At 29.6% G+C, this 14,699-nt stretch overlaps 1 protein-coding gene and 1 long non-coding RNA gene across 2 annotated transcripts in view; both read left to right on the forward strand.

Annotated features, from left to right (window-relative positions):
* The window catches only part of LOC148234885 (E3 ubiquitin-protein ligase mib1-like), a 660,035-nt gene that overhangs the window by 512,656 nt on the left and 132,680 nt on the right, over positions 1 to 14,699 (forward strand). The gene's annotated exons all lie outside the window — the stretch shown is intronic.
* LOC148234887 (uncharacterized) lies at positions 9,142 to 13,996 on the forward strand. The gene is made up of 2 exons (XR_015809559.1): positions 9,142 to 11,138; positions 11,202 to 13,996. It is a non-coding gene; the product is annotated as an uncharacterized LOC148234887 (long non-coding RNA).

The raw sequence follows: 14,699 nt of genomic DNA on the forward strand, positions 1-14,699 counted from the left end.
ACTTTAACGCAATTTCTAACATATTTTTTAACTCATTTTACAACATATACTCTTGCTTAAATTGTTTAAAAGACTTTATTTTCCTTTGGTTTATTTTTAGCTTCTTAAGTGCCACAAAGTATGTATATAAAGTAAAAATTGTAATTTTGCTCCCAAGCTGTAATCCAAATAATTGAGCTTATGCGAGAGGTGCTTTAAATTGCGCCTCCCGTCCTTTAATATAATAAATTTAACGATAAAATTTTAATTTAAAATATTCAATACAAAAAAAAAACAAGATTTTCTCTTCCCCTCCGCTCAATTTGACCTAGGACTAGGGCCATGTTCGAAATTCTCGAATTTAATTTTCGGCTTATATATTCTTAATACTTCGCATTATGTCTTGTACAGAATTTTGAAGTTTAAATTAAATTGTTACGCGGAAACTGCGATCGTTTAATATTCTTTCGCTGTTTGCTTCGTTTCGCGCTCATAACGCGAGTTTCCCCAAATTTGTATTGATCCTTTGCCACTTGGGGCCCTTAAAAATTTTTGTGTGTGTGCGTGTAAATATTATTCCCAAGCGTTTATTTTGTGCAGTCGATTCTCACATTCCTTGCGTAAAAATACGGAGGCCGTGAACGCAGATAGGCATCCGCACACCCTCATGTCCTAGAAGAACCCTTGGGTTTTTTATTATGAATTCGCAGAACGGATCTAGCAAGAGGGCGTAAAAAATTGTTATTCGTCACTAGCTTTCCAACGGATGGCTCGTATTTTGAATAAACTTAAAAAGATAATATTATACAGTTAAATAACTACAATTAAATATTAAATGTTGTAGTTAAGAACAATTGTTATTACCATACAATATATTTTTTTAACATGTTAAGAAATAAAACAGTTATATTTTAACATTATAATAATAATAATAATATAGCTAGTATAATATTTAATATGTATTTTTTATTATTTTATAAATATAATATAGCGCAGGCGCAGTAGTTCAGACCCTCTCTGCTGCAAGCAAGTCCTCTAGAATCCTAATTTTCGTGACGCAGCTATGTACTCTTCGAAGTCCTCTAGTTGTGGAGCTTCAGTTGTATTTTTACAAATTTATTCCAATACAGTATCCTCGTTTTAGCGTATTGCAGTAGCACGTAATCGTTCGTCAGTACGTTGCTGTTCAGTTTATTCGGCGGTTTTATTGGCACGTATTGCAATATAGTACGTAATCAGTCGTTAAACTTTTAACTTTTAAGTTAAAATACCACATTTTATTTATAAATGGCAGCCAAAATGACATGTGCAAATGTCACGTTACTACTGTTTACCGTTTGGGATGAATTCTCGGACAGACAAGTGCATTGTCTGTTTTATATTTATATTACGTCTATCTCATCAAATCATTTTTATATTCTTTTTTGGATATTCAGATGGATCAATATCGAATTATTTAAGATTTATATTAAAAATTGTTTTTCGCTCGTTTCTAATTAAAAATTTGCATTTATGTAAATATAATACATGATAATTATTTATTTTAATAAAAAAAAAAATATAGTACTAATTTTATGGTAAGACTTTCCTGCTTAAGTGCCTTGCATTTTGCATCACAAACTTTCTAATAAAATGATTGACTATGATCTTATGATCGAGTGTAGATTTTAATAAGTAAGAGTATAAAGCATATCTTAATTTTAATTAAGATATGCTTTATACTCTTACGTTTCTTAGATAAAATCAGATTATTTATAAATGTATAATTACTCACATACGTATATATTAGTATTGCTTTAATTTGCTATGTGTAAGTGAAAATTTATAATTAATTTTCTAAATTCGCCTAGGTTTAACATGATTTAATAATTAAATTCCGGCGTGTAAGACACAATACAATTATTTAATATAAGATATATTAAGTTAATTGGATATTTTATTATTGTGGTAAAATAATTTGATCATATTTATGTATTTAAAAATATAGTTATAATATATAAAAATATTAACTTTTATTATACTATGTAATACATGTCACATTAATTAATTAAAAATTAAACAATAATCATAAAAAGCACTCAAATACACCCACCATACAAATACACATATTACACATTACAGCATCCTTAGATACTATAGGAGCTTTCATCCACGAAGCTTACGTCGCCCACTTTCCCACGTCAGGCTTTTCTTTCAATCCCAGAGCCGACATTTACTCACACACATACACATATATTTATACCTGTGTAATAAATATTCTTATGTACATTGTTAATAATTATTAATTATGATTGTTCGTCCTAAGTCAAACTATGCTAGGCCCAAGTTAAATATGATTATTGGTTAAATTAAAGCGTTTCGTTCTATATACATATTTATTCAGTTATTAAAATTTGGGCGCGGTAATCGGATTGCGTAAATAGCCTGTCAAGTTTAACCGGCTCAGACGGTGCCGCGTTTATTTTACGTTAATTTTACATTAAAAGCTGGTCAAAAGCTGTCGTCGAAAATTTTGCCATAGTGGAAATTGTTCCCCTCGCGGTCTTAAACTCGGCTCCTTTTTTGTCCTTCATAAAAACCAATTTCGCGCTGCAAAAACTCCGCATATTATTATCACTGTCTTTAATATTAATCAGATGAAATATAAAATACATTTTTATCACGATCTGTAATTCGTACGCACGAGTTAAAATGCCCCGTGTACGTTGAATATTATACATGCTTTCAGGTTTTTTTATCGTATAAAAATATTTTTAATTTGTTCTGTAAAAAAATCTTGCAACAATCATACATACATAAAGTAATATCTTGAATTTAATTATTATTTTACAATTAACCCAAATACCTTTTTTAACTTGGTCTAGTGAATTCAATCAGCAGGTTTTATATTTTCGTCGTTATGTAAGGTGATGTTTTTTTATTATTTTTCGAAAACCTCTCGGCACGAAGATGTTTATGTTATAAAATACATGTATGTGTTCCTTCAAATAAATTTACATTACTCTAAATGCGTTAGAAAATTTAATACCAATGAGTAAATAATAATTTAACTGAACTTTTCTATGAGAGTTAAATATATAATTTACTGAAGATAGTGTTAACGTGAATAGTTATTATGCTATTGCCGTACACGTGTTTTAGCGTCTCTTTTATAGAACATTTATTTTTAATTAAAATAAGTAATTGCTAAAATAGCTTATCTATTGTTATTAAAACTTAATTTAATTTAGATTTAGCTGCTAATTAAAAAAGCAGTTTTTAAATAAAAAAATAATCCATACATTTTTTTTAACATTTTAATAATCATCCCTACTAAAACTTTTTTTCATGAATTATATAAATAATAATCAATTTCAGATGCCCGAATATCTCAAAACTACGTTTGTTCTAGTTATTAGGATGACTTTTAGATATGAAAAATACCCTTTATAAAGATAATACCAAAGTGTTTCTTTATATATTAAACAAACCTTTGATATAAATATTAGTATCATGTCATTTTCTCCTATTTTTGTATCAAAAAAAATAACATAACATGGCAACTTTTACAATATACTATATTTTCACACAATCAAAACTTGAAAAATATAGCCAATCTGAAACATATACTAAAATTGTCTGGACAAATCAATATGCAAATTTATGGTATACACTGTATACATACATTAGAATCGTATTGGTCTAATTAATACGTAGATACCAGTGTTTTCTCATTAGCCATCGCTGAAAATATCTTTGGAGCTGGATGGCTTGCGCAGTAAAGAGTTTTCGAGTTTTTGATGAGACGTCAATAATCAAGGGACGTACTCGCGATTCTTTAAAACAGATTTGTTAATTAATATTCGTTATCTTCAAATATTTAAATATCGAATAGTAAACCATAAAGTATTCAAATATATTCGTACAGTTATTTGTAATATAAAATACAGTCAAGTTAAAATTAATAAAAATATTGATGTTAATTTAAATATTATAGGGCAATAAATATTAAAACTTCAGATAATTACGAACTTGTATATAGATTATTTTTGCTGTTTTGAGAGTGATTTGCTAACTATTACTTTACTTTAACCACTTAAACGTCAGCGACTCACCGATGAGTCACTTGTTGATTATTTTTATAAACAAATTATTTTTTTAAAACAAGTTACCGAATTATCTACATTTTTTTAATTATTAAAGAATATGGTATTAGCTTCATTTATCGGTAAACCAAATATTTTTTATTTATTCTTAGAAAAATATAATGACGCATGAAAACAAATAACAGGCGAATCACTAAAAAGGCGATGGCGTTTATAGGGTTAAACATAATTGAAATTAAATATTATTCGTATTGATTTGAAAGAGCCATTGAAAAGGTCCACAGCTTTATAACGAAATTTCTGGATTTTCGGTAATTTTAATGTGTTTTTTTTATTTTCTATGTGACTATTTTTTTTAGTTTATTGCTCTTATATATTACATAAAAAAATAAAATATTTTTTTAATAAAATTAAAGAAAACAGTTTGTTACTCTATGAAAAAATTGTTAAAAAATTGTAGAATAAATTTTTTTAAATATTTCACGAAAAATATGAACGAATATTTCAACAACCTTAAAAAGGGCGAATATATTCCGATTGAATCTCTAGTCGAATTTAAATTTTGAAAACTGATGATCATTCGTTTAATTTATCTGATTAAAAAAAAGATAATATAAATGTATATGCAAAGAAACAACAATGGTTAAATACACAAAAGATGAGTTAGTTTTGGAGCACATTTATCTAGGGCGTAGACCCTCAGCAACGCGCCATATGGTGTTATCATTTGCTAGACAAGGGGGCACAGGCTCTTATCGGAGACTTGTCTGTGATGCAGCGTGAGTCCACAATATAACCCTTTCATTAAAGATGAGAAGGATGCCTCTGGCGTCAAGCCAAGCATATAAAAGGTTGAGTTGTCCTCTCAAAAATGGTTTTTTGGACCAAATCAGTTCAATTTATATGAAGGTCTTATCTCTCTTAAATCAGGACTAATTATTATGAAGGTCTTATCTCTCTTAAAAAAATCTTGTTTAGAGAACGATTTCCGTATAAATATATGCTGATTGAATGAAAAAACGTGTATCATTATATATTCATCTGGACAAAAAATATTTTATGTATGAACTTATTATTCCTGGAGATTTTCTGAAATATTTTCAATTTACTGTTTTTGAGTCTATGGATTTTGTATTGATCTGAATAAATCTTCTACGGGTCAGACAAAATCAATAGATAGGGGTCTGCAGATTCTTGAAATTATCCCTCAAAATGTGCTTTGTAAAGTAGAAATTACATCGGTAAGATTGACAACTTAAATATGATCCATACTTATTTTTTAATATATATCTTAGGAAAATTTCTGAGCTCTGATAAATAAACAAAATATATAAGTATTCCAGACAATGGAAGCTGATTTAAGAGTGTTACTTCAGGAACCGCGGTTAAAACGATAGCCAAATGTTTTGCCAAAAACGAAACATTTTGCTATTTTTATTATCAGTGCAGCACTTTAAGGGCTCTGTACTTTCTAGTTGTCTTAAGAATGTATTATTATTCTCACAAAATAATTCCTTCGTGTTATTCCACAACCATTGTAATAAAAAATATTTTTTCTTTTATGTCATTAATGAATGTGTAGCAGATTTGTTTATAATGTCCATCTGGCAGTAGATGATTAATAAGAGCCTGAAATTCATGCCCACTCGAATCATTGACATGAATTGGTTAATTTACAATTGTGAAACACTTAGCGATAGTTGCATAGATTAATATTACCATAGAGGATTTATTTATTTATATTTATTTGCAGTTATAAAATAATATTATTATATTTTTGATTACGGCTATAAACTAAAAATTAAGGAGGCTGTTCTTAAATGCTCTAAAAATACAATTTGCTTTTTTTAAGAATTCGCAAAAATATTTATGTAATTTATTAAAAAAACAAACCCCGAAGTATGCGCATTCTTCTTATTAAAAAACCTACGCATGTTCCTTCCGTTTTAATTGAAACAATCGAAACAAAACAAATTTTTAATTAACGGCATAATCATAAAACAATATTAAATAATAAAAAAAACAATACGCACTTCATTATTTTTCGCACAAAGGGCAAAAGAACCGAGAAACCTTAACGCACAGACTTTCATTAAAATTCAGAGCGCGCCTAAATCGATACTGTGTATACGTACCTATATAAAAAGGCGAAACCGGGGGGTGAAACAATTTCAAGGTTGGAAATAATTACATTTAATTAACCGCGGCCGCTCTGCCTCCGTTTTTAGTAACGGCCGTAAAATTCACGTGAGAACATCCCTAAATAACGAGAGGGCACGTGCGAGCGCGGTAACCGGTTGGATGGGTGCGATTTGTCGGTGGAGGTCGTAAAAGAAAAAGCGGGTCGTTCGCCCGAAACCGTGACCGACATTTGACGGAGAAATTGTGTGACATGTGCCTTTTATACTGTGAGGTTAATTTTAGACAGAGAAGCTGTCCGATTTCATACATTATGTTTCCCCTTGTCGCTTAGAATATATGTATGTATTATGTTTTGTTGATATAAACTAGCGTTTCATAATTTTATCGAGACATGACTAATATATACAATATATAAAGTTCTAGGAATTCCTGAAGTATTGTGTATTCACTCATTTATGGATCGTTTTACTTTGCTCAGTGCCTAAAAATGATTGCCTTGCAAATGTTTTATTATTTTCTTCTTATAGATGGTAATCAAAAGACCAAATAAGAAGCATCTAGTAGTAGCTCACATAGCAGCTCTTTCAAAAACGTATTATAGTTTTTTCAGTAAAGATTAAATATTCATCTTTCTTCTTTACATTTAAAAAATAATATCAGTTGAGAAAGGCATCACTCCCGCACTTCTTTTGATTGTTTTTTTAGAAATCAGTGTCAGTTCGAAGTATTTTAATTAATTGTTTGATGGACTTGATGGAGTCATTTGTGTAATTTTGGTCTCATTAGTATGTCACAATTTAGCTTGGACAAATATAAAATAAGACCAAATAGGAGCCAATCGCACTAGTTAATACCACCCTTTGTGAAAGTTTATATTCTCAAAGCCCTTCCATTGGGTAACTGTCCGATAATTATTAATAATCTAACTATTTATTTTTTTATCTAGACAAGATTCAAAGCTTATAAACAACTGATTTTTTGTGGTAATTTATTTAAGAAGTCTGCGTGGTTATTGTGCAATTTAGGTGCTCTACCGATCTCTAATGTTTTTTAATATAAGCTAAACCATTGTCATGTTAATGCTTTTTAATTATATTATAGACACTCCTACAGAAATAAGGTACACTTGTTTCAATTACTCGATTATCTTTTTATTTGTTGCCTGCTGAGCTTATTGTATTTTAAAGTCCTAAAAGCTTACTTAGATACTTGCATATTCCATGTCTTTAAAATTAAAAAAATATTATTTATTTTATTGTGCAAAAATTAAAAGAGTTTTTCGTGGGTGTCTTTTAAAAAAAGAAGCGGCGGCTTTTGCTTAAAAATGGATTGGCCTTCATTGAATTGAAGTCCATGTTAGAGAGCTCTTAAAGATATGATGCCTTGAACTCAAGTGATAATATCGGTATAAGAAGTCTGAGAAAGTCTTAGATTTTTGTGTAAATTTTCAGATTCGAATCATTTCCGTATTAATATACATGGTCTTCTCAATCAAAGATTTTCTTATTAGCCTCTTTTCTTAAATGACCAATTACAGAAAAATGGACTAGATTTTTTTTAACAAATTGCTGTTGACTGATAAACAGTAATATATCCATCATTTAATGATTTGTTTTGAGTATAAATTTGAATGCACGCGTTACATTTTCTCATGATGATGGATATTTTAATCATTTCTGATTTAAAGCGTGTACCTTGTGACTTAAACTGTTAAAATATTACCCACGGTGGTGTCCCATTTTAACATAAAACACGATTTTTTCTTAGACAATTAAAATGCCTTATCACATGCTGTATTATAACATGTGTTCATCCCACCGGTTTTTTAATAAAAAAAGTAGTTTAAATAATAAGCATATCTTGCCAATTAAATATTAATAAAAGATAAAAAATTATGATTTTTTATAGCAAAAGTCAATTAGTGACGGGGGAGATAAAATTGATGTTATGTTGTAAAAAATAAATAGGACAAAATTTATAATAATCTTTTTGTTAAAATCCTATTTTTTAAACAATGTAGATTTAATATTATGTGTACATGGTCTGTTTATGTGTATATCTATGTTATTAATCCATATTAAAAAATATTTTTGGCCGTTTTAGTTAAAGGCTAAAATAATGGCTGTCATAATTTCAGTATTCAAATATATTTTATAAAGCAAAGTTATTATTTTTATACTAATTTTTAATTTTAGACTTTTAAAATAATTCTATTATATTTAACAGTTTATAATTAGTATTAGCAGACATCGTAGCTTCTAAGTGACCAAGTGTTTAGATCACAAACATAATCGAAATTTTCCACTTACAGAAATTTACTTTTTTGACAAATTAAATTCTATACTAATGTATAAAAAACTTATTTAAACATTTTTTACTTATGCAATTGAATTAAAAAATGTAATATTTAATAATAATATTTTTTCAATCTGAAAATAAATTGAAAAACTGATATTTTTAAATAATATCTATTAAAACACGTATTCCTGAATTTTTTTATCCAAACCTATGCTTTGATAATTTTTTCTTAGTATAAAACATAATAATTTTTATAAAAAAAGCATGCGTTTGACGTTACACATATATATTTGTACCTAAAAATCTCTATTAAAAAAACAGCAGCTCTCTTAGGGGATGTTTTTCATCGAAACTCGCGGCTTATTGGGAATTGAGTACTGTTTCGCAAAATACATTTTTAATTGCCTCATCAGGAGATAACGAGCAATCGATATATCGTTGGTATGTTGTTTTATTTAATTTTTATATTTTCGAAGAAGAGTGCAAATATAAAAATGTTTACACGATATTGTTATGTTGCTGATTACAATTCCAAACACAAAACTCTTACAATGACATCCCATTGGATCCCTTCGAAATAAGATTAAACATTAACACATACTGAAAGCTCTAGGATCGTTCTCTGAATGAGGTAAAAGGAAAAGGCGGCTGTGGTAGAGTGTGTCCCAATGAAAAACACCCCTTGAATAAAAAGGGCCAGTCTCCTCAGGTCCATCTCAATTATTTTCAATCACCAGATGACGCACCAGTGTAATTCCCTTGAATGCCGTCGTCGCCCTTTTGAAAATAACCGAAGATTAATGTCTTCCACTATCGAAGGCAGGCAGGTTCCGAAGGGCGTCTCGCGGAAGGAAATTCTCTTCGAGCCAACCCATTAACCCAATTTATAAATTAAAAGGGAGCTCGCGCCATTAACGACTCTATACAAATAGGAGGAGTGCTATTGAACAGGAGGAACGCTTTGGGGGGTGAGGTATACGAACAACATATATTAGGTTTATTCAATGGCCCAGAATGGATCGGGACGGTTATACAATATGTTTGTATGTATACAGCTATTTATATTCACTCACAAAATAAACGTACAGATTGCTGGAAATTTGTGCTTTCCACTTATGGTTTAAATTTGGAATGAATCTATTTACACGTGGTATATGATTCGCTAACAGTTAAACGGTAAGTTTATTGGGGAAAAATATATAAAGGATTTTAGAAATTGTATTTTTCTATACTATCTATACAAATTTGCTTCACGCTAATCAGACACCAATGCTCTCTAGTGATACTTTTTACAATCCATTTTTATATTCATCCCTATTAAAAAAAAGTGTGGTAAAACTTATTTTGAATGATGTATGAGATTTAAACTTACATCTTATTGATTGGCATTATGTCGCTAGCTTTCCACACATTTTCTTTCATCGTCACTATTGGACCGATAACCCAAAGCTTTCCTTAAAAATATTTTCCATATTATTCGGTCCTGTGCCGGGCTACTCCATTTTGTCGTTTTTTTCTTTTTTCGTGTTATTTTTTTCTCTGCGCAGTAATTTCTAGTTTTAAACAAAAGCTCTTTGCTGCATTATTTTATATGCCATTTTTTTCATCCTGGTTATTTCTTGATATGCTTTATTGAACCATTTCTTATTTAAATTTCTTGCCATCTGTTTTATGGGCATTTTCTGCTGCTGATGTAACAACATTTTTACAGTAATTACAATTTGTTTTAAATTCTTCTTGTGTAGCATTGTTTTCGTAGTTGTAGAAGCACTCTTTTATTTTTTGTTTATACTGTGATGCTACGTCCATATTTTTTTATTAGTTCCATGTTATATTTTTAACTAAGCATTGATTTTTCTGGTTTCAAATGGGATATGCGATTACACAATTTTGCAAAGGTTAAGCAATGGTCTGAGTCTACTTTAGCCCTACAATATGATTAGATTGTGCATATACCTTGCGTCAATGAAGACTTTGGCTTTTCCATCTTAACGTCAACATATCATATCATCGATACTTTTGGATACGCACAAGTTCACAAGCTTAATAAATAAATTGCTTATTTTATGTCTCTTATGATGATTTTAATATCATTTCTTTGTCAAGCATATAATTCGTCATGTAAGGTGTATTTCATTATATCATATTTTTATTCTATTGGTGCATATACGTTTATGATATTTCGAAGCGGCACATTGATACATCTTCTTTACTATAGAAATTAACGATACTTTGACTTCATTTTCCAATCCCCAGATAATTTGCAAGCCATGCCAATTCAATACATTATTTTATTAGTAAACTATAAATTGTTATCGTGTGAAAAACATGACTTTATATAGGTACAAAAATATTATTCCATGAGATTTATTGTTGGTTCCGTAAGATAATAAAAAAGTCCAGTAATGGTGTTTATTTGCCATTGAAGCAGCAACTCTATTGTGGGATAATACTATATTTTCTAGTATCTTATAGATAGATATAGTACTGCAATAGACAAATCGTTTAAGCAACAGTACCAGTAATTCCATAATAGTATATTTTATGATCATAGCAGATAGCAATGGACAAATTGAAAATATTTAGCGCTATAAAATGTAAAAGTAAAACTTTGAATTCGTCTTGGGATTTAGCGTAGGATTAACTACCATACACTGAAAAAAACTTGCTAGATGTACTTACAAAATACTGCATTAGATTCGTTGAACTGATAATGATATACTGAATAGCAGAGATATGACACCATATAATACAGCTAATGTTTAAATAAACATACATTTGGAACTGACTTCGCATAAGTCACAGAATATTTATTATCTGAATAAAAAAGATATTTCATAACTACAGCATAACCTGCACCAACCAATAAAAATATTTATGTTCTTATGACATATGATATTATCCTAGAATGATATCCTACTATGTGATATGGATGCTAAAGTATATAAAGAACAGTTTATAATGCATATTCATGGTTTATATAACGTATGATCTTCAGGGGAACAATGTTCCAGATGGATCATAAACCAAATAGTCCACTTTTTTATGGATGTTAATAGCTAAACCTTATCGACGTGAAAAGCTATAAAGGCACAAACATTGATTCTGATCATCTGCTAGTCATAGCCAAATTGAGAACAAGTATTTTAAAATCCAGATGCCAATGATTAATACAACTCTAAAGAATACAATTTTGTCATAATAGTAACAATATACTAGTGTACTCTTTTGCAAGAAATAAACCAGAAACATTTTCGAGGCGCAATCAAAGAAGCTGTATAAAAATACTATAAATAATACCTTGTCAGATTGATTTAATGAGAAATGTCGAAGAGCAGGAACTCTAAAAAAATATTCCAAACTTAAAATACCTTGAAATGCATAGATTCAACTACGAAAACTTGCAGCTTTATTTGTTAGAATAGTTGAACCCTAATAACTATTTTAGACAGTTCTACAAAATATAAATAAATAGCTCTCGGAAGAAATTTAAACTGCTGCTGATTCAATGATAAAATCATCTTACATAAAAGTCTGGATTTTTATATTATTTGTTCTGATCACTTCCAAGAGCTTCTAAATAACGAAGAAGAAAATTGGAAAACGATCTTGATACACCATCTTAAATGACTTAAATATAACTAATCTTGCGGTACAAAAGTTAAACTTCTGTAGTGCATTATGAAATAATTAAAGATGTATGGAAATACTAGGTAATATGTTGTTGAGAACTGGAACAAGGGAGAACATAAAAAGGGCGATCTTCTACTGTGTGAAAACTATCAATGGATTATTCTGCTCAACGTATGATATAAATATTCATTATATTTGCTCTACAATAAAGACTTCATTGTAGGAGACTATCAAAGTGGATTTGTAAGGGAGTATTTCATATTGGATCAAATACACCCCCTGCAAAAGATCCTTTAAAATATATATGAATCCAAGTTGAGCAGGCATCTTAACGTATTATACAAAGCAATGGAAGAGTTTGGAATTTGTAATTCATTAAGACTCGTCAATCTTGTTAAATTAACAATGAAATTTCACTTGTAGTAATCAGCTATAATTCCTTACTAAGCAATCTAAAACCTAATTTAAATTTGAGTTTATATTTCATCTTAGCATACTTAATAACATATTGAAATGTATGGGTAATATAAACAGTAAAAGGCAACGACAATAATATCAAAATCTTGAAAACATAAAAGTGTGAATAGGAGTAGAATAATATTTTAGTAGATTCTACAAAAATCACTCAGTAAGTCTCAACTCTCGCAGTTTCATTAGAAAATATTGTAAAGATTATTTTTTTGCTTTATAGTCATTAAGTTATTGATTACTTTTTATACTATCATATTTATTGTTCTCTTTGTGAATTCTTGATAAATTAAGTCTTGTACAATATTTTTTTATTTTAATTAATTCAATCGCCATTTTTAAGTTTTGGCTAACCTTCTGCATATGTATATTAAAGTTAAACGAATATCTATTTAAAACTTCTTGTTGTGATTCCGAAATAAGAGTCCCTCAAATTATGTAAAAAATGTGATATATTAAAAAGTACAGTTTCGAGATTAGAACCACCCACTTGAACCATCGTCCGAAACACGCTATAACCTTGAAGATTAGCACACTGCTGTAAGTGTGAAATATAGTCTACGTAACACAATTTTACGAGCTTTCACGCTCGATCAACTCACACTATACCGTCTACATCGAGCGTCCATGCAAAATGTACCGGAATGTGTGCGGCCAGGGGGTCGGTCCGCAGTTCTGTAACAATAACTCAAACAAATTAGCATATACACAACGAAACAAGGAGAGGGTGCGGTAGATAAGGTCTCGTGCTCTGTGTGTGTAAATGTTACCTGAAACTCGGATAGACGGAATCGTAATAAGATAACGTCCAGAGGCTACAATGGCGGCATGAACAACGATACGGATGCTGCTGATACACATCTTAGGCAATCTTGCGTTCAATTTACATCGCCGGGCCTCGTGTAATATGTAGATTAAATATATGTGTGTATACATATATCAAGAACCGCCGCAAAAAGAAAATCCCGCGGGGGCGAAAGATCAATATGCGCGTGAGGTCGTGCGAAAAGATATGGGTGTGGGGCGTAATGGGGTATATGGGGGTCCTGTGCCGGCGTGGAAATCGAAATGTTTTGCGATATACATGCAAATAGTTTAGAAGAAATGTATTCGAGTTTTGCGCGAGGAGAATGGTCGTTCTGAAAGTCGGAGAGACGGCGCGGAAATCTCTGTTAGAGATGGATCGGATAATGGAGCGATATGATTGGTGTTAAAGTTGGATATGGAATGATTGATTGTGAACAACTCTTTAAATCTTATTTCCAAAATATCTTTAAATATGTATACGCGTAGTGAATTGTTATTAATCTTGTGAATCAAATAATGAGGTCTATCAGTTTTGACTGTATTTTAAAACACAGCCAAAGGTAAAGAGAAATCTAAAAAATAAATTAAATGTGCTTTAGCAAATAAATAAATTATTATTGAAGCTAAATATAATATTTAGTAATAATGTGTTTAACTACATATTTATTTTTACATTAAACTTTGCAGCTTTACTTTAGTAAGAATGTGTTTAACTACATATTTATTTTTACATTAAGCTTTGTTTTTTAAACGAAAAATAATTAAATAAGTAAAAAATATTGTTTAGTGTATCATATATACCATCATTGATCGATGAAATATTTATAGCTATTTTTAATAAAATATTATTGTTATAATGTGTTAAGCTACATTAAGCTTTGCAGATTTACTTATGTGATTTTAAACAAAGTATAAAATATTGTTTATGCTATGTCAAGTTAGCTCGCCATGAAAATGTGTATAGTTATTTCTAGTTAATATAATATGATCATTTAGCCTGATAAATTATTTCAATACCTTTACCTACCATTGAGCAGAAGACATTTTAGCTGTGGTTTTAAAAAAAATATAAATATGCAATATAATATAACTATTAATTTTTAAAATCATTCTTACCATAAAAGTTTATATTTTTAAATTAATTTGTAAATATCTAAGTATCTCACACTCATTATCGTTAAGCAAACCCCATTTACTTATCAAATTATATACTTTAGAATAAACTAGGAAATATATACTCAAAGCTTATATTTATTACATTGATTGAAAGATATGCTTTAAATGCTC

This window comes from Plectrocnemia conspersa, unplaced genomic scaffold (genome assembly GCF_051122295.1).
Source record: "Plectrocnemia conspersa isolate PC_06_02 unplaced genomic scaffold, ASM5112229v1 ptg000005l, whole genome shotgun sequence".
Classification (NCBI taxonomy): domain Eukaryota; kingdom Metazoa; phylum Arthropoda; class Insecta; order Trichoptera; family Polycentropodidae; genus Plectrocnemia; species Plectrocnemia conspersa.